This window comes from Physeter macrocephalus, chromosome 4 (genome assembly GCF_002837175.3).
Source record: "Physeter macrocephalus isolate SW-GA chromosome 4, ASM283717v5, whole genome shotgun sequence".
NCBI classification, from domain to species: Eukaryota; Metazoa; Chordata; class Mammalia; order Artiodactyla; family Physeteridae; genus Physeter; species Physeter macrocephalus.
In genome coordinates, this window is record NC_041217.1 from 76,052,756 (window position 1) to 76,075,986 (window position 23,231).

The following is a 23,231-nucleotide window of genomic DNA, read 5'->3' on the forward strand; positions in this document are numbered from 1 at the left end:
ATTCTGGAAAGGGTATAAAAAAGTTCAACAGGTTGGAAAAAATTTGGCAGCAAAACTGAGCGTCATGCATACACAGTTCCGTGCTGTGGCCCAGAAATCGTACTTTTAGCTGTGCTATACCTTTGACCTGTGCTCTCCAATAGGATAGGTCCAAGCCACATGGAGCTACTGAACACTTGAAAGTTCCTAGGCCCACAGGTTGTAGTGATAATATTTTGATGTAGTAAGTCTCCTAAAACATTAAAATAGATAAAAATAGAAAATTCAACATTCCTGTGACAGGTTTGAAAACTAATAAAGGGAAACGTCACTAAAAGGAAGTCGGGAGAGCAGAAGTGGGAGCGCAGAAGTGGGAGCTCCCACGGGGCAGCGCTCAAGTGCAAAGACAGGGAGTGTCGTCAGTTACAGACCCGAGCAGAAGAAGCATCAACAGGAAAGAAGCATCGATTACAGGCCCCAACAGAAAAACATGTACGTTGCATCTCCTGCAAGAAATCAGCAACTTGGCAATGAGAAACCGTCATCACCCTGAACTTTCACTTTTCTCCAGTGGGCTTGGGTTCAAAACCACCTCCCTCAGCTTCCTCCTCTTTCTCTGTAAAGTAAGGTTCCTTCCTCTCCTTTGTCTGTGGGACTTGCCTGTGGCTTTTGCTATAGCTTGCTTGTCCTGAATTGCAATTCTTCCGCTATCCCTGAATAAACCCTTTTTGTTGGAGAAAAACCAAAAAAACCCCCAACTTTTCTATATTTTTATATTTATAAATTTTTAAAATTTATTTGGGTTTTTGGCTGTGTTGGGTCTTTGTTGCTGAGTGAGGGCTTTCTCTAGTTGCAGTGATTGGGGGCTACTCTTCACTTTGGTGGCTTCTCTTATTGTGGAGCACGGGCTCTAGGTGTGCAGGCGTCAGTACTTGTGCCATGAGGGCTCAGTAGTTGTGACTCACGGGGTCTAGAGCGTAGGCTCAGTAGTCGGGGGGCACGGGCTTAGTTGCTCCACAGCATGTGGGATCTTTCCGGACCAGGGCTCGACCCCGTGTCAACTGCCTTGGCAGGCGGATTCTTAACCAATATGCAACCAGGGAAGCCACAAAAAGTATTATTTTTAAAGTCAACACTGGCATTATTCTGTTGGAATGGGGTGCCCTAGAAAAATGTGTATCTCCACCTAAAGTCATAAAAAATGTTCATACCCTTTGAGAATATCCTCAACTGGAAACAACTGAAATGTCCAATAGTAGAAAACTATGTAGAGTTATTTTCTTACAAGGAATACACACAGAGACAAAGAAGTACGTGAAAAATAGGGTTAAATTTCATAGACATATTTTTGAGTGAAAGAAGTCAGAAACATGCCCCTGTATCCCCCCAAACTCAGTGCATGCCGTGTGATTCAATTTATGTGAACGTAACAGAGAGACTGGGAGGGGTATGTGTGTGATTACTCTAAGCTCTTGCATGGGAAGAGTCATGAGGAAGCCTTTTGTGGTCTGGTAATTTTCCATACCTTAGTTATTCAGGTTGCTTCTTCAGTTATTCACGTTGGTGTACACTGGGAATGGTTTTGGAACCGTACGCTCTTTGTATATTATGCATATTATGCCTCATTTTTGAAAAGTTTAATGCCACTTGGTTATTGTTAAAGTGATGTTGATACATTGTCTTCTGCTTTGTCCTGGGCTAGGAGGAAAAGTAAGGTCAAAGCAGTTACTGTGATATTTTTGCTGTCCTCAGAGTTATGGCTTCCCTTCACTATCGGATATCAGACTACTTACTTATATGTTGCTCACAACCATTACCTTAAGCTGACATTCCACTGTTAATACTGTGTCAAAGAGAGAACCAAGTGTTCATGACCAAATCTGCACTTTTTAGAATCAATATGAGTCAAGGAAGGGGGAGTGTATATGAAATTGAGAAATTCTGATGGGACTAGTTCAATTAGGCTTAACTAACTCACAGGTGGCAAAGGTGGACATTGGCAGGTAGTACACAAAGAAAAGCTGACACGTGCATTCAACACTAAACTCTCGAGAATTTTTGGAGCATCCACCCATAGCCAAAAGCGTTTACCTGATTAGTTCGGAACTTCACTAGATTAACCCGTCCAGAATAGGTGTGTGATGGCTTTCAGCTATCTGTTCCTCAAGGCAAGGGAAAACTCCCCTTTCTCAGTCTTTGTGTGTGTGTGTGTGTGTTTGTGTGTGTGTGTGTGTGTGTTTCCTCTCTTCTCTTTTCTGGCTCTTTTATAAATCCTGTCTATGTTTAATGACAACATCCTAATAACTGTTTCCCATTTTTATTAGTAACCATGTGAACTAACTCATTCAAAATCTCTTTACTACTTGAAGTAAGTCAGAAAGCAAAAAACAAATATCGTATATTAACGCATATACGTGGAACCTAGAAAAATGTTTCAGATGAACCGGTTTGCAGGGCAGAAAGAGAGACACAGTTGTAGAGAACAAATATATGGACACCAACGCAGGGAAACTGGCAGAGGGGTTGGTGGTGGTGGGATGAATTGGGAGATTGGGATTGACATATATACACTAATATGCATAAAATTACTAATAAGAACCTGCTGTATAAAAAATAAATAAAATTCAAGAATAATCTTTTTACTACTAATGTTGAAGTATGATTTTCATATTCTCATCTGTATACACTATACTGGTAGCTTTGAAATCTATTCTTGGTGGAGACTGCCATGGAAAGGGAAACTTTAGCCCTTAAATTTTTGGAAGGTAGGTCCTTTTTAGTCTTTAAATAGACAGTTTCTAGTTAGTGTGTATTTAACAAACTCATAGTCATTCTGTCTGCCTCCAACGTCAGTCGTTGCTTCTCCAATGGTCCTGTTTACTCTTTCTCCTCTTCTTCTTCATTTCATTATTTAGTTTGTGGAGTTTTGTAGGCCTACCTTTCAATCTTCTTTTCCTCTTTGTAATCTTGGAGGTTGAACAGGAGGGGATGCAAATCTCAGTGAAGTTTTCTCAGTTACCCTTGAGCATGGTGGCCAAGGGGCAGGGCTCTGGAAGCAAAGTGCCTAGGTCTGAGTGCTGGCTGTTGGAATGGGGTGCCCTAAAGAAATGTGTATGTCCTCCAAAAGTTGTAAAAGAAGGTTTCTACCATTTCAGAATATCGTCAAGTGGAAACAACTGAAATGTCCAACAGTAGAAAATTATGTAGAGTTATATTCTTACAAGGAATACACGCAAAGTACTACATGAAAAATATGGTTAAATTTTATAGATATAATATTCGAAGTCAGACCCATGCCCCTCCCCCCAAAAAAACCCAGTGCATTCCTTGTGATTCAATTTATGTGAAAGTAACAGGCAGAGAGGTTGGGAGGGGTATGTGTGTGATTACTCCGAGCTCTTGCGTGGGAAGAGTCATAAGGAAGCCTTTTGTGAACTGGTTATTTTCCATACCTTAGTCTGTGTACTGCTTCATTAGTTATTCAGGTTGGTGTCCACTGTAATGGTTTTGGAACTGTTACTCTTTGTACTTTATACATATTATGCCTCATTTTTTAAAAAGTTTAAATCCACTTGGTTATTGCTACAGTGATGTTGATACTTATTCTGCTTTGGTCTGGGCTAGGAGGCATAGTAAGTTCAAAGTAGTTACTGTGAGTTTTTTGTTGTCCTCAGATTTTGGCCTTCTCTTCACTATCAGATATCTGACTACTTACTTATATGTTGCTCACAACCATTACCCTAAGGTGACAGTCAACTGTTACTAATGTGTCAAAGAGAGAACCAAGTGTTCATGATCAAATCTTGCTCTGTTAAGAATCAATATGAGTCAAGGAAGGGGGAGGGTATATGAAATTGAGAAATTCTGATGAGGAAAGTAGTTCAGTTAGGCTTAAGTAACTCAGAGGTGTCAAAGGGAGGACACTGGCAGGTAGTACACAAAGAAAAGCTGCCACATTCATTTCACCACTCAACTCTGAAGAATATTTGGAGCATCCACACATAGCCAAAAGCGTTTACCTGATTAGTTAGGCATCTTCACCAGATTTACCTATCCGGACTGTTTGATGGCTTTCAGCTAATTTGTTTACCAAGGGTTCTTGGCCTTTCTTAATCAATAGAAATTGATAACAGGCCAGACAAGGAATTCAGGCAAGGCTTTACTGCGATCCCTGATGCAGGAAAACAACAGGTTCCCTCGCTTGCTATGGAGGTGGGGGTGGGGGGCAGCGGCCAGCTGGTTCCTTATATGGGGCCAGGATAGGGATGGCTTCCGAGGTTGCGCTGGGCGGTGGCTTTGGTTTGTCCATCCATTTGGTGGTGTGTGCAGGGGGCATGTTCAGTACCGTATTTTTGATACCAGCTCTTCAGAGATGGCAGTTAGGTTTTTGGTCTTTTTGTATCTTGTTGTTCATAATTCTTCCCAACGGAGCATGCACGCAGTTATTTTTAGTCTCATTTAGTTTCTTTGTATTTTGTTGAAGGAGGAGACGTTTTGATCTCGAGGAGATAGCAGCCAGTGGTGGCTTGAATTGAGATCTTTGTTTCCTGCTCAGGAATTGAACGTGGGTGGCCTGGGTGAAAAGCAGGAAGCCTAGCCACCAGTCCACAGGGGGCTAGGGCTAGAAGCAAAGTTGCCCTGGCTCTTGCCCCTATTGAAAAATGAATTTTTCAAGGAGGCAAAAACTGTAAAAACAGGTTCAAAGTTTATTATTAGAGCCATAGCACAAGTGGGAGGGCACACAGAGAAACAGTTTAAGACGGAAGCAAGGCAGAGATACACACCCGGAGATAAAGGGTGTGGCCATCCTCCCTAATGAGGAAGAGCGCACCAGAGAGGTGATTCAAATCACTTATATAGGGCATTTCTTCTGGGTCTTTGTTTACCTTTAGCCAATTATCTCGATTCTTTTTCACACCTAACCTGTCCTAGCGCCCTTCTCGACATGCTTGTGCATCTTTTTGCCAAGATAAGATTCTGGCCCAGAGGCCTACGGGGAGGTTGACATCACCTATTATGGGGTGGCTCCCTCCCTCCCTTTTGACCCCAGAGGAACCTTTCTGAGCATGTATAGTTTGGGAGGTCTCCTTGACCTCAAGAATAAGAAATATGTGGTCTCTTTATATTCTATCCAAGTAGGACTCAGCTCCACCTTCCTGCTGCTATTAGCTTTACCTTGGAGTATCTGTCCACAGGGGACGGATTCCAACAGCTCAGCCTGGGGCCCGTCTATCTTCTGCCTCAGTTTGTCCAGGTGCAAACACTGCAGGAAAGGGTCCCAGGTCCCAGCCTGTCTCAGTAAGACAGAGGGTAAGTAGATAGATGTTAAAATCTGTTCGAAGATAGAATGAAAACAACACCTGAAAATGGAAATAAAATGAATGAAATTTCCGATGAATGAAATTGAACTTTCAAGATGAAATAGAGTTCACCGCCAATCATAATGGTTAATGGGTTTTACTAGACATACACACAATAGTACATCACAAAGACAACTGGATTTGAAAGGAACCGGTTTCCCCTGGACTCCTAAATGTTCTCTATTCTACGCATTGAAAGCCGTTACAGTTCAAAAAAGGTGCTCAGGCTTCAGCAGGCCGCCAAACAGGTGCTCGGCAGGACAGAGGTTAAGCAGCCAGCCACGCGCGCAGGGCCCCAACGGGTGGGGGCGGGTGGGGGCGGGTGGGAGGAAAAGAGCGAGCGGTCGACGTCACTTCCCCCAGAGGGCGCCCGCCCTCTCTGGTAGGCTTGGCTGGACGGCGTGGGAGGAGGGAGGCGCGGAGTAGGGCGGGGCGTGGGCTGGAGGGGAGCGGTAATTCCCGTCGGCTTGTCGGATGGGGCGTGTCGTATGTAGATTTCTCAGCGCAGGGTCTGCTGGTTCGTGATCTGGTGGTGAGACGACATGATCTCCCGTGGTGTGGGAGCGAATCGAGGGCTGTTGGTTGCAAGTGCATGGATCAGCTGTGTGGAAGGGGCAGGAAGGCTCGGGGCTGCGGGGAGGAAAGTGACCGTGTGTGAACAGTGTAAGGCGTCTGAGGGTGTGTGAGGGCCGAAGGGTCTGAGCTCATACTTACCTGGCAGGGGAGATACCATGATCACGAAGGTGGTTTTCCCAGGGCGAGGCTTATCCATTGCACTCCGGATGTGCTGACCCCTGCGATTTCCCCAAATGTGGGAAACTCGACTGCATAATTTGTGGTAGTGGGGGACTGCGTTCGCGCTTTCCCCTGGTTATTTACAAGTTTCAAAAGCAGTAGTAATTTTATGTTTTGTTTCTTCACTGTAGTCGGTAACGATTAAGTGTAGTTTCTGGAGTTTTCCTGTTTTTGACGTCGCGTAATAACGGGCTTTTCTTTCGGCAGAAGTAGTTTATTATTTCTCTGCAGAAATGGAAACTTTTTGTTGCTTGTTTACCGCTGTAAATCAACAACCGTGTAGCGAGTGTATGTGGGGCAGGTAATTAAAAAACCGATACTCGAAGGAGCAGTGTTTTCAGTTATTGCCGCAGGTTTTTCGCGGAGGTTTGCCGAGTTTGCTGAAGATAGTAGTGAAGTCATGCGATATGTACCGTGTCGCCGCGTGGAGTTGGGAAAATGCGTTTTCATACGGTATGCCGAGTTTTGTTTTTTGCAGTTTGGCTGTCCTTACTTTGTAACACCTTAAAATTTATAACGTTTTAGTTGCTTAGGATGGTGTGAGGGAAGTGTTCGGGTATGTTATTTGCGACGCACACTTGCAGGAGCTTAGACGCAAGGAAATTTCTGCAGGACTCTGAGCAGATGTTTCCGGAACCTCAATGAGGACATGAACGCCACAAGGAAAACTGGAGTTGTCGTTTCCTGTGACTGCTTTCGAAGTCCCAAGCCTAAAAATAGGAGTGTTCTGTTACTGTTGCTTGTCAAACCTAAACACCTAGTTGGGTTAAGAATCCAGAAGCAGTAGGAAAAAATCAGGGAGGAGCTGTAGGTTACTGCAAGCCTGCCTACTATCAGCGGATAAATTACATGTGTGAGCAGTAAAAACGCTGATGACTTCTCTGACCTTTTCAGGGTCCAAATAAATGTGGTAGCCACTTCCTTTTCCGCTTTCCAAATCTCAGCTAATGTCCTGTGGCTCAAGTTAACCCAGAACTATGCAGAGAGAGGAATTCTGGGAAACTTTTTTCTAGCTTAGCAATTTTGACACAGATCTACCACAATCTACGTCTTGTGGACTTGACATCCATATATATATAGATAGATAGATATCTATATCTACATATCTTTTTCCTTTCCTCTTCCTCTCGAAACCCTTCTTAACTTTTAAACAAAGCCAATAACAAAATAATGCTTACCTCAAACAGTGAAAACATGCCAACTTTTCCACAAAAGAGGATAAAGTTTACTTGTCTTTGAATGTTTTTCATTCTTCTAGCTGAGTCACATTCTTTTTACCTTAGATATGCTGTAACAAATACTGAAATTAAAAGTTAACTCTTAGCAACAGATTTTGTTAGCTGGTAGTGGGATGAAAGAGGAAATTCAGAGAAAAATATTGGTTGATACATATAAAACTATTAGTATTATAATGAAGAAATATTCATAACTGTTACAGACCTCATTTCTGCAACTGTCACTGGTATCTATAACTATTTTCTTCGCTATCAACAAATAAAATTCAGCCAGATAAATTTGAAGATCTAATTGGCTTTATTCAACGATTTAGGGACTGCTGTCATATCAGGGGCTGAGTTGTTCTCTGCTGTTGACTGCTTGGGCACCACTACTGATTGTAGGTAGATTAGCCATGATGAGTGGAACCCATGTTGCTGAACCATACATAAAATGCAAGCCTGCTTTAAAGTCTGCTAAATCCAACATTTGAGACATCTTCTCGAAGTTGGTTTCTTTTAACTGCTTTGTTTTCCTTTTTAAAAATATATGTTGAACGGGTCACATTTTTCTGTTTCTTTGCATGTTTAGTATTTTTTATTGTTTACTGGACACTTTGAATGATGCAATGTAGAGACTCTGCATTCTGATATCTTTCTCCAAAGAGTATCAACTTTTGTTCTACTAAGCACTTTGATTACTGGCCAGTGACCTTGAACTTGTGTACGACTGGATTAATAGTTTGTTTCTCAGTAGATCTGAGTAAAGTCCAAGGTGTTTCCCAAAGCCCTCTTTGGTGTGACCAACGTCCAAACCCTGCTAATCTCGTCAGGTCTTAGTTTTATCCTTTTTTAGGGAGGATCAAGAGTAGGCCTCACACTAGGTTGTGGTCTTTACTCCTAAAGCAGCCTTTCTGGAGTATCAACTGGATGCTCAGGGTGGTAAAGAGTCATTAACAAACCCTGAATTCCAATGTTGCCAGCAGAGACTTCTAAGATCTCTGTTCTGTTTTCCATCCTGTAGCATCTGTTGTCCGGTGAGCCTTGGTAGTAGCTCTTCACACATGAGCAGCCCAGCACTCAGCAAATGACTGGCAGGAGACCCAGTATGGATTTCTGAAAACTAGCCTGTAAACTGTCTTCTCCTTTCTGGTTCTCTGCAGATTCCAGTTGCTTCAGCTGTCCTCTGATATCTACCTTAGCTCGGTGTGAACACCATGCTCTGCTGGGATTCCAGCTTGCTATATACCACCATCAGGTCATTTCCGCAACCCTCTCTCAGGCAATCACAGTCTTGCACTGCCTCTGTCCAGTGTCTATAACAGGTGCTTCACATATTTTGTCCATTCTTATGGTTGTTTACAGCAAGAAGACTAAACTGGTGGCATTACTATACTATAGCTGTAGGTGGAAGTCCTGGATTCTTTTCAGTGCCTTTAAAATTAAGGTCTAATCACACACATTACTGATGTCTAAATAATTTGAACACTGTTTTCCACATTTAAAAATGACCTGGTCCAAGGATTTTGTTTTTACTTTATTAACAAGTACAACTAAACCAGTCTAGGCTTGCTGGATTCACTTTCAGCATGGTGACCCCCCAGCACCACAAGGACATCTGGGCTGAGGATCCTGTTCTTAGGCTATATTCCAATGCTTTGACTATATGCCACTCCAAAGTATGCCAACTTGGCATAAGAATTATTTTGAGCTAAAGGCATTTGGAAAACAGCAAGTACAATCATTCTTGTCACCAGAGACAGGAAGTCAAGGCCGAGAGAAATCCACACAAACAGACTTTGTTAAAATAACTCGTATCTTCCTTTAGTCTTCCAATGTGTTTTACTTTTCCATAATCACCTCTCTTTGTTCAACCTAGTATATAAATACTTAGGCCTAGCCACTTCTTTGGGTTTTCATTTTCCTATTGGAGCGCCCATGTACATGTGAAAATCTGGATGTTTTCCTCCTCTTAATCTGCCTTATGTCAATCTAATTCTCAGGCCCAGCTGGAGACCCTAAGAGTGTTGAGGTGAAGTTTGCCTCCCCTACAGACTGTCCTAGGACCACAAAAGAAAGGATTAGTAAAAGACTATCTGTAAGGGGCCAGAACTGGTCCTGGTAGAGGGGACTTGGTGTAGGCTTGGTAGACCTAATAGGAAATGCTAGAATTCCCAGAATCAGATGGGTGGAAGGGTGAGAGGCTACCTTGAAAGACAATGGTTGCCTGGGGAAGCCCAGAGAGACCAGCTGTCATATAACTGGGGACCAGTGAATAAATTTCTCCTTTGAATCCATCTCTTTCCTCCCCTTTCCTCTTCCTCCTCCCAGTTCTGCTGTTCTTCCCTCTGAGTCTTCCTTCCCATTTATACCCTGCCTGTGTTTAGGCTGCACCCGGGGCCTGGGTCTTTGTTCCACCAATGTCTCTCTCCATGTGTTTGGGTTTTTAATCTTTCTTCTACCAAGAACTCCTTGGGTGATCTGCTGAAACCTGCGCACCCTTCTCAGAATAATGAGTTTTTTAATTAAAAAAATATATTTATTGAACATCTCCTATTTATATCCACTATTTTAGGCCCTGGGGTGAGACTAATGAATTTTAATATGTTGAATCAAATACAGTTTTCTTTGTGAGGCTTCCCCAGTCTGATAGAATGAGCAGGAAGGCTGAGCTTACACAATCAACCTCTCATACCTCGACCCAAGATGACCCTAGAGTTGAGGTGGTGAAAAATAAGAGATCTTGGGTTCCACCGGTCTCAGAGGAACTAAAACTACTGGACATCATTATTCTATACTAACCAAACAGAGAAAAGTAGTGGTTCCTGGGACGGAGTTCCAAGGAGAAGGACCACGCGCCCTCTCGTGGCCACTGCGGGGAGCAGTACAGCCCTGCAACTGCGGATATTAATCCAACCAAAACCAAATAAAACGCACTGGAAGCTGGGCTATGCTCAAGACTTTGAAATTAGAAGTCGTGCACGCTACAAACTGAGCTAGCAGGAAGACGAAAAGCTGTGAGCTTCTCTTCTCCCTACCAGCTTGGTATCAGTTGCCCAAATGGAAAATGTCTGCGCCAAGACTGAAGGCAACCACGGCGAGTTGCTGATGAGGAAATAGGTTTGTAGAGAGTTTAATGGATTTCCTCCGGCCCAGGGCTCATCGGCAGTAAGTCACGGACTAGGCCTACGATCGTCCTACTTCCGACTTCAAGGAGGAACCGGGGTAGTGGGTAGAAACTGCTGCGCAGAGGTGGGGTCGGGTTGAGGGGGCGACTCCGCCCTCCTCTGAGACTTTTACAACGGCCTCTCCCTGTGCTCATTTCCGCCGAGATGCAACCCCAGACTTCAATGGAAAGGACGTCCAGGATAAAAGGGTCTTTTCCAATTCATCCCAAGAGGTCCCACCGAGGCTTACCGGATCCACCTCCTTAGTCCTGTTACTGGAATTTTCTAACTTTCCACGACAATCGTGAATGCTTTTCTCCAAGGTCTTCAGTCACAAGGGAGAATTCAGGCAGCGCCAAGTGCACTTTCGGTGCTTCAGCCCCGTGCATCCTCCACCTCTTCTGTGGGGCTGTTGGGGAAATAAGAAATCGAGACTCAAAGGAGCACGCATGTTGACCAACTGAGTATTAGCTAAGTTTATTATTGAGAAAAAAAATACTCAGCGTGCATGCTTGCAGGTAGCCCGCACATGACTACAAAGCTATTGTGGACTTCCAGCTCTATTTATGTGGGATTAAAGCTACAGTTGTCATCACCCTACCTTTAGTAAACAGTCAGCATTACTCAGTCTGCTCCAGGAATGAGATTAAGCTTACTCAGACGTTCTGTTCTTCAGAATTTTTATCAGTATCTCTCTACGGTTGCTTCTGACAGTGCATCTACCCGACAGTACAAGTGGTTGGATAACATTCTTCAGCATTCCTCCTTAAGGCACAGGGGAAGGGGGAGAGGAGGCGCGCAGCCGACTCCCGGCCTCGGAGGGCTGGGGCGGAGTCGGAGTCCTGTCTCACCCTCCAACGGTGAGCAGGGGATTGTGCGCCCCCTACCGCGCGGGGCCGGGGGCGCCTCGCCACCTGCTCCGAGGTCTGGACTCCGGTGACATCTCACGGCGTTGCGGTCTTTAACCAAGCATTTCAAAGAGGAACCTCAGTCATTCGGATTCGAGAGCCTCCAACAGTACACAATCATGGTCAGCGCGGTGGCCGACAAAGAGGAGGCAGGGGGAGGGTAATCAAAGTTATTTAACGAAAATAGGCATTTTTCGTTTTCTTTTCGCCTTTTTCTTCAGTGGCCAGAGCACTAGCTCGCTCTCTCCCCGTCCCTCACTGGGTTACCTCCTCTCCCACTCTCTTTCTTCTCCTCTTCTTCAGCTTTCCCTATTTAAAACGGACGACCCCAGACCGAGGCTGAGTCGCAGTCCAGGGTGGGGAACTCAGCTCGGTCCCGGGGCGCACGTGTCCAAAGTCAAGACTTTTGCCTGTTCTCAGTCAGCTGCGGGAATAAAAGCGCCTCCGGCCTTGAGAAACCTTTCCAGCCTTCCGTTTCCGGAGTTACTCGTAGGCCTAAAAGCTTAAAGCACACACTGGAATTCTTGGTTGCCTAGGACCCTGAGACAGAATGCATCCTTCACCGGGCATTTATTGAGTGCCTACTAGGTGCGAGGCCCAGCCCTGGAGGGCGGGCTGCGTCGCCAGCAGTTCTGAGGTCTTGCCGGTCGGAGTCCACATCTAGAGAGAGGCGCAGAACGTGGGCAGCGCAGTGGGGGCACAGCTGGTTCGTGTCCTTCGCACGCGCGCCCACAGGGTCAAGTGGGGACTCACGGAGAGAGAAGCTAAGAATGGTAACGTGGACTTCAGCCCGGGAGGCTGCGGTCGTCACCTGGAGCCGGGCGGCTGTTGAGGCGGGGAGCAGGTGGGAAGGCCATAGATCTGGCGTTCGGCAGCCAGAGTCCCCTAGCTGACTCCCAAAAGTTCTATCGATGTCCAAACGTGCCCGATGACACCAACTCTTGGCTTCAGTGTCTCCCGCGCGCACCCTCGGCTTCCGGAATATGAGAATCTAAGGATGTCCCCAGCCAGAGGTTGAAAAGCAATTTCTTGAATCAGGAAACGAGTTATGGGGAATGCATTCTCACGTCTCTGTAGCGCAATCGGTTAGCGCGTTCGGCTGTTAACCGAAAGGTTGGTGGTTCAAACCCACCCAGGGACGTCATCTTTTGCTTCATCGAAGTCCTTGCTAGCTACTTGCAACTTTAGGTTATCTGTTCGCCACCTCTCACAGTTCTGGAGGCTGTAAAGTCCAAGATCAAGGTGCTGACAGAATTCAGTTCTTGTTGAGGGCCTCCTCCCCAGCTTGCAGAAGACCTTGTCACAGCATCCTCACATGGCAAAGAAAGGAAACTCTGGTGTCTCTTCTGTTTTTATAAGTACTAATCCCAGCATGGGGGCTTCATCTTCATGAACTCATTTAAACCTAATTACCTCCCAAAGGCTCCACATCCTAATACCATTACATTGGGGAGTTAGGGCTTCAACATAGGAATTTGGGACGGACAACAACATTCAGTGCAGAATAGGTGGTAACAGAGAGACATTCCTCAAGTGTCTAAAATGCCTTTATGGTGACCGGATTGCACAGACTTAACAGTCACATGAAGGTGGGAGAGAACTTGTCCAGCAGTTCTTTTCTTTCTTCCTGGAGGCACTGTGTGTGTGTGTGTGTGTGTGTGTGTGTGTGTGTGTGTGAATAGAAAAATCAAGGGATTATAGAAAGGTACATACATTGAGAAAATTCTCACCTCCACTACTCAAGCTCCCAGTTCCCAAAGGCCAAACAATACCAACCTGGTGGTTTTTAATAATTTTATTTTTAATAAAATAAAACAATTTTATTTTCAATAAAGTCAACAGGCATGACTTTATTATTTTTATAACAAAGTAGTCACCTACTTTATAAGTATATATTAAAAACCTCAGACAAACCCAACTGTAACTCAGACTTGACTATAGGATGCTGAAGCCACAAGGCAGGCCATTAACCACACTCACAGCCTTTCCTCTGGGAGCTTGGGCAAGTAACAATCTCTGTGAACTTCTTAAAGCATCATGATCCAGAGGTTCCGAAGGATTTTCTTTTGCTTCTTTCTTCCCTTGTCTGCTTGTCTGATCTGAGCTAGAAATTCACAGATATTAATCCAACAAACAAAAACAAAAAACTAAAACCCCTGCATTTTGAAATTTCATTCACATTACCAGCATTTTTGTGGAAAAGAGACTCTAGCTATGGTATGAAAAACATATACCAGTTATAGAACTTTGCTTTAATGAAGTTGGAAATCTCTGACAAGAAAATAAGGTTCTGACAAACAATGATTGGAAGAAAATTTAACCTAGGGTTTATAATGATCAGAGGGAAAAAAGATGGAATCAAATACATACATACATATCTCCAGTCCAGATATCATACAGGTCTAAAGACCACAAACAGATGTCAAATAAATGAAAGAATTCAGGAAATACAAAACAGTTTTTGAAAAACCTATTTGACACTAAAATTCACCTAATGAGATGCTTTCACAATTAAAATCTCAGGAATAGAACTATGCAACACAAAGCATGGACCCTAATGGAAACTATGCACTTTAGTTAATAATAATGAATCAATATTGGTTCATCAATTGTAACAAATGTACCACACCAATGCAAGATGTTAATAACAGGGAAAGCAGTGTGGGTGGAGGAGAGGGAGTATATGGGATTTTTTTTTTTAATCACAAGAATGAAAATTCCTGGGTATTCTGCATTTGTCCCTCCAGATACATTCTCATCATTTTCCACCCTATTATATGCCCCAGAAATCTTTTTGAACTGTGCAAAAGGGCTCCTCTGCCCACTGAGTTCTTGCTGGCTACAGCCAATGGGATTCACTGACTGGGAATGGGAGTGTAGGAGGAATATGAGGTCAGGGTAATTATTTCCTGCAGGTTGGCAGTTGTTGTGTTCTCCGCCACCCCCCAAGACCACAGTTATTGTTTAGTGGCACTCTACTACAGTTACAGCCTTACCTACAACTATCACTTTCCCAGGTTCCAGGAACAGCTCTCTCCCCTTGCCCAATCAGGTCTAGTAATTGCTCTCCACTGTTGCTAGGCCTGGGATGTCGCACCATCTGTTTAGTGGCTACACCCCCCTCTTAGAGCCCAGGGTTCCTGAGTTGGGAGGTCCCAGAAAACCCTCTCAATCCTCAGCAGGTCTGGGTTTCAGAGAGCCTCGGGGAATGTGCCACAAAGTTATCTGGGAGATCATTGCATCTCTGTTCAGCTCATAAGCCAAAGAATAATTACACCTTTCTTCCTTCAAAAAATATCCCTAATAAAATTTTTAGTCTTGTAGGGAAAATCCTTTCTAAGCATGAAAAAACTTAAAATCCCTAAGGAAAAAGATTAACACATTTAGCTACATAAAGTTTAAGAATTTGTTTAGCAAAAAATCAATCAATCAATCAAGCACTCAACATCTGGCAAAGCCAAGGCCTGAGTGATTCAGCTTGTAAAGCTATAACAAGTCACTTTTAGATTCAGAAAGTGTATTACTTACATAGACAGCAAAAGGAAGAGTAGTTGAAGGTATAGACTTCCTGGGCCTTCATCCCACACATCCAAAGGGATGACACTGAAACAAAACGGGTCAGTGACTACAATGCAAGTTGTGGGATACCTGTTATTGAGGAGCCAATTCTAGACTGCAGCTAAGCAGTTTTACAGTTTGCAGCTGTCCCCAGGGAAGGGCCGAGGAGGTGAGCAGAATGCCTCATATGTGATTAGAACCTGAAGGGCAATGAGAAACTCTCCCAGGGTAGACAGGGAGGGGAATGGAAGCTGTCTCCTGGCACTCTTCACAAGCCTCCCATCCTCTCTTGCTTTGGGACAATCACAAGGTGCTCTGCCTTGGGTAAGATTCAGAATAGTTCAAGCCTTGGCCGGTGTGGCCTGTGCAAATACATACAAGGTCACCTGGGTGCCACAGCTGAGCCATTCCCCTACAAAATTCAAAAGACAACAAATTGGCAAAATACTTGAAAGACTACAACATAGAAAAAGCCTTTTTTATTTAGTATTTATTTTTATCAAGCTTATATATGCACATAGTTTAGAGAGTCAAACTCAAACTCGGTAATGAAAACCAACAGGCCCCTGAAACGCTCCCCCATTTCCTACTCCCTAGAAGTAACTTCTTTAAATTCTTTTAATCAGTGATTCATTATTTACCTCTGTCTCTGTAGACAAATATTGTTAATTCTTGATTTTCTAGTTTTAGGCACTTTATCTCTCTTTTCCGTACTCCCCCTACACTTACCACTTCACACACACACACACACACATATTTCCCACTCCTCCATCTTCCCAATTGTCATGGCTAATTTTATGTGTCAACCTGGCTAGGCCATGGTACCCAGATATTTGGTCAAACATCAGTCTAGATGTTTCTGGGAAGGTAGTTTTTAGATGAGATTAACATTTAAATCAGTAGACTCTGAGTAAAGCAGATTACCCTCCATAATGTGAGTAGGCCTCATCCAATCCATTGAAGGCCTTAAGAGAAAAAGACTGAGGTCCCCAGAGGAAGGGGGAGTTCTGCCTCCAGACTCTGCTTTCAGATTAGAGTTACAAAATCCGTTCTTCCCTGGCTATCCAGCCTGTTGGCCTACCCTGAAGATTTTAGATTTACCAACCTCCACAATAACATGAGTCCATTCCTTAAACTAAATCTCTATATACATACGTGTGTATCTTCTATTGGTTCTGTTTTTCTGGGGAACCCTAATACATCAATATACTTATATCTTAATTTTGATGAGATCAATGATTATTATTATTATTATTAATTTTTTGTGTGTGTGTGGTACGCGGGCCTCTCACCGTTGCGGCCTCTCCCGCTGCGGAGCACAGGCTCCGGACGCGCAGGCCCAGCGGCCATGGCTCACGGGCCCAGCCGCTCTGCGGCATGTGGGATCCTCCCGGAACGGGGCACGAACCCGCGTCCCCTGCGCCTCCAGGTAAGCCCTATTATTTTTTAATATATAAACTATTAACAGAGAAGCCACATAATTTAACGTGATCACTTTTTGAATATAATCTTCCCTTGGCAGTAACAATTATGTTAGTTTTCCATTTGCTTAGTTTTCCATGTATTTATTACTGAGTTATAACCAATTTCCGTAAATCTCCCCTCAAGAGCTTCCTCATTCTTTTTTACAGCTAGCTGAACTATATTTCATTGTATGGTTGTACTGTCATTTATTTAGTCACCCCAAAAACTGATGGACATTTAGAGAGTTTACAATCTTTTGCTTAATAAAAAGTGCTCCGTGAATAACTTTGTATACAATTAATTTCACATAAGTATAGGAATATTGTAGGATAAACTTCTAAATGTGGATTGCTGAAGTTAAAAAAAAGTTTAAATTTTTGATAGATATTGTTCAAAACACCCTGTAGAACTTAAACCAATTTACTCTCTTTAACAATATTTATTAACGCTCCAACATAGTAAACTTAAAAAACGTTACCATATTGTAGTTGAAAATATTATCTCAACTTAGTTTTAAATTGCACTATTTTCATTAATAGTAATGTTGAATGTTAAGTATCTTTTCATATGGGCAATAGACTTTTATATTTTCTATTCTTTATATGTTTGCTACTTATTATTGGGTTATTGGTTTACTTCTTATTGGCTTATAGTTCTGTAAATATTAGGGAAATTAGCCTTTTGTACATGATGTATGTTCTAAGAATGTAGATGTCTAGCATGGTATGGTAAATTTGGTGCCTCCACAGGAAGGGAAGAGAACCAGAAGAGAAGTTTATTATACTCACAGGTCCCAGAGGGGGTCACCGCGGGCGTGCACAGGGCCACACAGGAGTCCAACTGGCAGTGTGTTCAATTGAACAGGTGGGGAGCAGTGAGAGCCAGGACCTGTGGGCCAAAGCCTTCACTGGGGTCCTGAGTGGGGTCTAAGGAAAGCAAACCAAGTTGGGGAAAGAGAGGAAGGAAAGAGGAGGAGGAAGGGGTGGGGGGCGGGGAGAGGAGGAAGGGAAAGTTAGAGTTCGGGGGTTGGGTTGCTTATCAGGGGGTTTCAGCTGTTTTTGAGTGTGCATTCACAATTAGCGCTGTGAGGAGGATGTTGATACGCCAAAGCATTAACTCAAAATGGAGGATTTTTAACACAATGTGAGTTGCAAATACTTCCCCAAATTGTCATTTGTCTTTGGACTTTGCTTATGCAGATTCCATTTGGTTTATATAGTCAAATTCATCAATATTTTCTCTCAGGACTTCTGAGTTTGTGTCATAGTTAGAACAGGCTTTTTCACACACACACACACCCCAAGATAATAAAATAATTGTTTCATGCTTCTACAAGAACTTTTATGTTCCTTTTCATTATTATTTAAATCTTTGATCAATTTGGAATTTACCCTTATGTAAAGGGTATGATATTCATTGACCATTATTTTTTCCCAGACAGCTACCTAGTTATTAAAAAATTGGTCATTAGAATTATTGATTTGAGTCCCTCTTTCTAATGTATTACATTTCTTTATGTATTTTGGTCCGTTTCTGGACTCTGTGCTGTCCCATTGATTGTTGTTTACCCATACACGATATTTTACTGCTTTAATCATTATAATTTATAGCATTTTAATATTTCATAGGGTTAATCCTTCCTTATTGTTCTTTTAAAAAAAGAATTTCCTGAGTATTACTGCTTATTTTTCCATTTAAACTTTAGAATTATATTGTCCAGTTTGAATAAAAAAGAAAAATATTTTTGATATTTTAATGAAACTATGTTAAATTCAGACACCAAGTTAAAGAGAGGTGTTATCTTTATGACGTTGAGTCTCCTACCCAAGAACATGGTACATCTTGGTTGATAGGAAAGGAAGTTGCCCTAATGCAGTGGTTCCTGAACTTGAGCATTTATCCAAATCACCTGGAGAGCTTAAGTCTCAGATTGTTGGGCTCACCTCCAGAGTTTCTGAATCTGTAGGTCTGAGGTAGGGCTTGAGAATTTGCGTTTCTCAAAAGTTTCCAGGTGATGCTGGTGATGTTTGTTCCGGCACGACACCTTGAGAATAATCGGCTAGTGTATTGATGATTTTGGAGATGGTTGGCGGGATATATAAAGGAGATTAAAGCACATTTACAAACTTAAAAAAAAAAAGTAGGACTGGTAAATGATCCTTAGGGAGATGTGGGAAAGACCTGTATGAGGAGTTAAAAGCGAGTGTCCGCGTTGTGGTGGAGAAGCCTGATGACTGGGGACAAACTCGGCTTCCACGCACTTTGAAAACCCACTTTACTCACACCACTCAACCCAACACTGAATGAGAGATTTAGCAGGAACAAATATCAGGCAAACAACTTCAGGCCTTCGGGGTAGAACAGAGTTCTCCTGTCGATCAATAAATAGCTAACTCGAAACGCTTGGGCGCAGCGCTCCAGAGAGTCCGCCTACACCCATCTGATGAGACTGCGCTGCAATCTCTCCACTTGCCAGCTCCGGGCCGTCGTCCTTGCTCCTCCCTCCCCTTCCTATCGTACTTCCCCCTTTCTTTGCTCTTCCGCGTCCCTCCTCCCAGCTCCTTTTCCAGCGTCCTCTCCTCTTTTTCGTTTCGAGATCTTCCTAAACTAGTTGAATTTTACAGCCCTTTGAGGCTGATGAACGTTTCAAAACCTAAAAAGCAAAGGCACGCTCCTTAGCACCTAATGGAGAACATTTTAACTACTTAAGAAGGCCCTTCAACACCTCATCCAAAATTTCCCGCTGACGAGAAGAGAACGAAAGTGTTTCCGTTTGGTCATGTCCTAAGATGTCTTCTCAGTGGAGCAGCGAGGCAGGACGAAGGGGGAGCCCCGCGGGGAGGAGGAGGAGCAGGAGCCTCCTCGGAGGAGGAGCCTGGGTTCGGGCAGCTGTAGATTTGTGACCCCTGGTTTCAACCTGAGATGCTGGAATCGGTAGCCCGGATTCCTCTTCTTTGCTAGATTTGGGGCGAGTAGAGGCGATTTCTGGAACAATTTACCGAAGTTTAAAACAACAGTGGCCACAATGGCTATTTAGAAGCTGCTGGTTCAGTTGGTAGCTAACAAGAGAAGATTCAATAAAACGGAGGTAGGCGGGGAAAAACAAGTGCCGCCCAACGTGGGGCTCGAACCCACGACCCTGAGATTAAGAGTCTCATGCTCTACCGACTGAGCTAGCCGGGCGCTGCTTTGCAACTCTTCTTACAGAAATATAATTTCTTTCGAGGGACAGCTTGCACGGTCAAAGATATACACAGCTTAGTTTGAAAGAGTTCTCTGGCTCCAGGATTTTAAACGCACTACTAGCTTTTGTCACCGAGAAACTCCAGGGTTCGAGAGTGACGGAACTGCACGGGGCTAGACGGGCTTGCAGAGGACGCGGGAATCACGAGTCCTGAAACCTCGACGTTTCTTCAAATTCCTTTTAGACAGGTTTTGAGACCTTTTGGACAGCAAATTCTTTTGGAGAACCCGGTTTCTGGGACCCGGAATCCAGAAGAGGAGGCGAAAAAGCGCGAGGGAATGGGGATGAGAGGCGCAAACTGCCGCGAGAAGTAGGAGGGGCGCGGGGACTTGTGCTCCCGGGACCTTGGTGCAACCTCGTTCTTCCTTCTTCTCGGTCCGAAACCCTTTCCCCCTCTAAACCGTGACCACCAGGGGATGGGGTGGGAGTGAGCCTGAAGGACGCGTCAGTCGGAAAATAGGTCCAATTGACTATTCATTTGGGGCACGATTTTGTTTTTAAATACTAAAATTTTGTGGACCTCAAGGTCCCACTGAGATTTAAAGTCGGATGGGATTTACAGCCTCAGGCGTGGGCGCTGGCGGGAGATTTCACTCCACTCTCCAAAACGTTCATTTCTCCAACCTCCGGAAGAGGCGCTGAGTTCCGGAGTCACCAGCGAAGGGATCTCTCCTCTGCTCAGGTGAAGGTAGGCCTTGCTTGCTGCTCCGAGGCGCTCCACACCTCCCTGAAGCAGCTCTGCCGAGGCTGGTTAGATTCGCTTAGGTGGGAGAGCCGCGGAGTAAGCTGAGTGGAGACAGTTATTTATCTAATTCGTAGACTGCACTTCTGCGATGCAGCCTGGAGCAAAGACGGATTACAAGCTTTTTTTAACGCTTAAAAAGGTTCCAAAAAGGGAAGCCACCAGGGTGAACTACAGCCATATGCCGTGGCTCGGATTCGAACCGAGGTTGCTGCGGCCACAACGCAGAGTACTAACCACTATACGATCACGGCGCGCCACCTCCAAAGCGGCGCACTGCCCTTCGATTTAATGTCTTTTGAAACAGGATTGTCTAAATGGTGCTGCAGCTTTCTTTGCTCGCTTCGCGTGATTCGCCTGGGTTAAAATCCCAAACGTTTCCACCCACAACCTCGAAGCCCTGACACCCGAATCTCGGTCTCAGAATCCCGCCGTGCCCGCGCCATCACCATCCCCTCCGCTGGACGGCGGCGCACCCAGTCCTGACGAGGTCTGAGAGCGTCGCCTGCAGCTCGGGGACCGCGTCCCCAGTCGCCCTCCTCAAACCACTTCTCTCTTTCCCCTCCAAATAATCAAGCCTCTCCCCCTAGGCAACCCGAGGATTTTCCTATTTACATCTCCACCTTGTACCCTGGAGTTGAGGTTTCTGTCGCCCGAATGTTGGAACCGGCAGAGAAGCGAAGCTGGTGAGCTGCTAAACGGCGTGAGGTCCCCCTTTATTATTTTTCTTGCTTCCCTCACTGCTCCTTGGCGCTCTCTCTCAGGAACTTCGGAGTCTTGGGCTGACTTCCTTATTCTGACTCTTTAGTAAATCTAAGTCGCCTGCGAGTATTCAGAAAAACATATCCATCTGCCTCCATTTCTGACATTGCCTAAAGACCCGCAAAAAGAGAATTATCGTAAACTGGTGCGAAGCAAGAGGCCAAACGCAGCAGATGGGCTTGCGTTGGTAGCTGCATGAAGTCTGTAAGTTCGCTCACGGTGGAGTCTCCCAGAAGGCTCAGAGTTTGAGGACGGATGGGTGGTCAAAGGCTCTTCTTTCTCCACCTATTTGCTCTACTCGAGTTGAGCTTCCAGAGAAAAGAAGAAAGAAGAAATTGGTTATGCGTTGGCCGGGAATCGAACCCGGGTCAACTGCTTGGAAGGCAGCTATGCTCACCACTATACCACCAACGCAGACGAGACGAAGTTTTGGTTTGTATCCTTATGACTAGTTCGTCATGGTGTGCTCCGACCAAAGTCTTTCATATTTAGGGATTCGTGTTAAGAGAACTATTCAACACAAAGCCAAAGGACGAAGAGGAAAAAAAGATCTCTAGGATTTTACCTATGATTATATTGATAATGTTGTGGTAGTTTTTTTAGTCGTTTCAGAGGTTTAGGGAAGGAAAATCAATTCTAGTTTATTGTCTTTTGAAGGGAGCCTCTGAAATCAAGCGGACGAGTTAAGGCCTTAATGCGAGTGTTATCTCTGTACACATACCGTTACGCATTTGAGAGTACTTCCTCAGCACGAATGCATAAAGGTAAAGTTGCCATTGAAAAGATACCCACATTTTAAAGCTTTGAATACATATTGCCAAATTGCTGTGTGGAGCGATATCACCAATTTTCACTTTTCAATGAGTATTACCAAATTATCTCAGGCAACTAGATATCATCATTCTTTTTATCTTTACGAAAGTGCAACATAAAAATTTGGAGTCTCATTTTAACTTGCATTTATTGTATTACTATTGAGGTTGATCAGTTTTCATAAACTTACTAATTATTTGTATTAGTTTTGAGACTTACTAAATCATATGCTTTGTCGATTTTTGCTATTGGGTATTTATATTATATGTATATTACTTACATATTAGTTTGGCATTTGTCTTTTAATATTATTTATAGGATTTTCAGATGGGCAGTTTTCTGTTTTTATGTAGTCTAACCTATCAGTTTTATCCTTTATGATTTCTGTGTCTGCTTTTACCTTGAAAAAGTCTTCTCCAGCCCAATAAGATAATTATCCACCGATTTTTTTTATTGTTTCAATTCTTACATTTAATTATTTAACCCATCTAATATATGATATGAGGTGGTAATTCCACTTCTATGAATTTATCCTAAAGCAATACCTAAGGATATACAAAGATGTATTCACACAGATGTTCATCAAAGTGTTATTTGTAAAACCAAAATTTTAGGGGGGAAAAACCTAAAAGTCCAGAAATACTATTGATGAAATCCATTTTTATGAAAACCCACTTTTTTTTTTTATATTGTACATTGCTGGTGGGAGTATAAATTGGCAGGGCCTCTAAGGAGGGCATACTGGCACTACCCATCCACAAATGCACATGTCTTTTGAACCAACATTTTAATTCTTGGACATTTATTCTACACACGTACAAAATAACATGTAGATTATTTTTATGGCTGCAAAGGATTAAAATAACCTAAGTGTCATCAATAGGAAGCTGGTTTGATTAATTATGTAATATCAATATAATGGAATACTATGTGCCATAGAAAAGAATGAGGAAGCTCTTCATGTGTAATCTGCAACTATTTCTAAAATTAAGTGAAAAAGGCAAAGTTCAGAAAAGTGTGTATAGATTGCTATCATTTGTGGGAGGGAGGAGAACGTACTTAAATATATACGTATGTATGCATGTACTTGTATTTACAATCTATTTATATTTAATATTTACAACATACTTATATTACAACATAATTATGAAACTTACTACTGGCTGCCTTATTAGAAGAAAACTAGATGGCCGAGGTGAAAAGTAGGTTTATCATCACTTTGTTG

General features: G+C 43.4%; 2 long non-coding RNA genes and 4 other non-coding genes across 6 annotated transcripts in view; 3 read left to right on the top strand and 3 right to left on the bottom strand.

Moving 5' to 3' along the window:
- Positions 1 to 717, top strand: part of LOC129392070 (uncharacterized) — a 41,154-nt gene extending 40,437 nt beyond the window's left edge. Inside the window, exon 3 of the long non-coding RNA XR_008617134.1 lies at positions 283 to 717. This is a non-coding gene — a long non-coding RNA (uncharacterized lncRNA). The remainder of the gene's footprint in view (positions 1 to 282) is intronic.
- Positions 718 to 5,956: 5,239 nt separating this feature from the next.
- Positions 5,957 to 7,342, bottom strand: LOC129392033 (uncharacterized). The gene is made up of 3 exons (XR_008616982.1): positions 7,313 to 7,342; positions 6,054 to 6,844; positions 5,957 to 5,969 (listed from the first exon to the last, which is right to left on the bottom strand). It is a non-coding gene; the product is annotated as an uncharacterized lncRNA (long non-coding RNA).
- LOC112063928 (U1 spliceosomal RNA) lies at positions 6,046 to 6,209 on the top strand. Its single transcript, XR_002891272.1, has one exon. It is a non-coding gene; the product is annotated as a U1 spliceosomal RNA (small nuclear RNA).
- Positions 7,343 to 12,490: 5,148 nt separating the features above from the next.
- On the top strand, positions 12,491 to 12,564 carry TRNAN-GUU (transfer RNA asparagine (anticodon GUU)). Its single transcript has one exon. It is a non-coding gene; the product is annotated as a tRNA-Asn (tRNA).
- Positions 12,565 to 19,555: 6,991 nt separating this feature from the next.
- TRNAK-CUU (transfer RNA lysine (anticodon CUU)) lies at positions 19,556 to 19,628 on the bottom strand. The gene has a single exon. It is a non-coding gene; the product is annotated as a tRNA-Lys (tRNA).
- Positions 19,629 to 21,535: 1,907 nt separating this feature from the next.
- TRNAG-UCC (transfer RNA glycine (anticodon UCC)) lies at positions 21,536 to 21,607 on the bottom strand. The gene has a single exon. It is a non-coding gene; the product is annotated as a tRNA-Gly (tRNA).
- Positions 21,608 to 23,231: the final 1,624 nt, after the last annotated feature.